The sequence below is a fragment of the Rhipicephalus microplus genome, chromosome 9, assembly GCF_043290135.1.
Source record: "Rhipicephalus microplus isolate Deutch F79 chromosome 9, USDA_Rmic, whole genome shotgun sequence".
NCBI classification, from domain to species: domain Eukaryota; kingdom Metazoa; phylum Arthropoda; class Arachnida; order Ixodida; family Ixodidae; genus Rhipicephalus; species Rhipicephalus microplus.
This window is the reverse complement of record NC_134708.1, coordinates 25,602,868-25,604,589: the sequence shown is the minus strand read 5'-3', so window position 1 is coordinate 25,604,589 and position 1,722 is coordinate 25,602,868.

Here is a 1,722-nt window from a genome sequence, read left to right as displayed (position 1 = left end):
TAGCGTTTGCGTCAGCTCCCTTTCCGTTGCTATCTCACCATGTAAAAACCTTTTTTTTTTTTTTGTAGTCGGAACATGATGAGATTTTTGCAGATTTCTTGCAGTTTTTGCAGAGATAGTACTTCGCTTCGACGTGTGTGCTCTAACAACGCCTTCATCTATTCACTTTTTACCCTCTTTCTTAGAAGTAGACACGCTCACGAGTATGCATCTTCATGAACGTGAAACTGTTGCAGCAATAAAACTATGCTGTTAAAGTTGCGTATGTAGTGTGTGGACGGTGGCACAGTGTGTCGTCCTTTTGTTGACACTGTGTCCTCGCGCTAGAAGTGTACTGCTTAGAGTGATGATGGCTCTGAGACAAGGCTTCGAGTGAAAAATTACGCCAACAAGGAAGGAAGGAAAACAGGGGGGAAAGAACGGCAGGAAGGTGAACCAGCCTATAGGCAGCCGGTTTGCTACCCTGCGCATGGGAGAGGGATGGCGGAGATGAAAGATAGAGAGCAGAAAAACCTCTACTGAAGACGCTAGAAACGAATGCACACGGCCCTGACCTTTCGCGTTCGAATCCGTGGGTGTTGTACTCCTACGCGAATTTAGCAAAGTTTGGCGCGTCTTTCTTACCGCTGTGGAGAGCGAAGACTGCGCAGCACAAACGCGAGTACCACTTGCATTTGTCTACCTAGACCAGTATTTGCGTGTAAAGTTTATACTAATATCTCGGGTTTGTGTGTGTCCCGCAACCACCACATTATTGTGAGGCACGCCGTAGTGGAGGCCTCCGTAGATTTCACACGTGTGGTGATATCTAATGTGCCCCGCCGCGGTGGTCTAGTGGCTAAGGTACTCGACTGCTGACCCGCAGGTCGTGGGTTCGAATCCCGGCTGCGGCGGCTGCATTTCCGATGGAGCGGAAATGTTGTAGGCCCGTGTGCTCAGATTTGGGTGCACGTTAAAGAACCCCAGGGGGTCGAAATTTCCGGAGCCCTCCACAACGGCGTCTCTCATAATCATTTGGCGGTTTTGGGACGTTAAACTCCACATATCAATCAATCAATCAATCAATCAATCAATCAATCAATGATGTCTAATGCGTACCGGCATCGCACCGGTGCACATGACCCTCTCGTTAATCTCTCGTTTATCGGAAATGCAGCCACGATGACTGGGATTGAAGTCGCTGCTGTCGGGTCAGCAACCAAGCCCTGTAACCACTTCCCACCATGGTGGACTATACCTTTGTAAGTTACATTTCTATTTCTTTGGTTAAGTGTTTTATAACCTTGTCAAAACCTAACAGGCACCAAACCACTACCTTTTCACGAGTGAGTGAATTTTCGGAGTGACGTTCACTGCCATCCATGTGCAAAGCAAGATGTGTGAGAAAGCGCAACATGAATGCTGTCACGTCACATCACGTCGTTCCACGGCGTACCTATAACAGCGCCGAACGGTGAACTTTGCTCTATGATGGTAGATTGATTGATTGATTGATTGATTGATTGATTGATTGATTGATTGATTGATTGATTGATTGATTGATTGATTGATTTGTGGGGTTTAACGTCCCAAAACCACTATTTGATTATGAGAGACGCCGTAGTGGAGGGCTCCGGAAATTTTGACCATCTGGGGTTCTTTAACGTGCACCCAAATCTCTACGATGGTAGAGGTAACACCAATGCACACGGCAGGAAATAAAGTGAAACCAAGACACGTAAG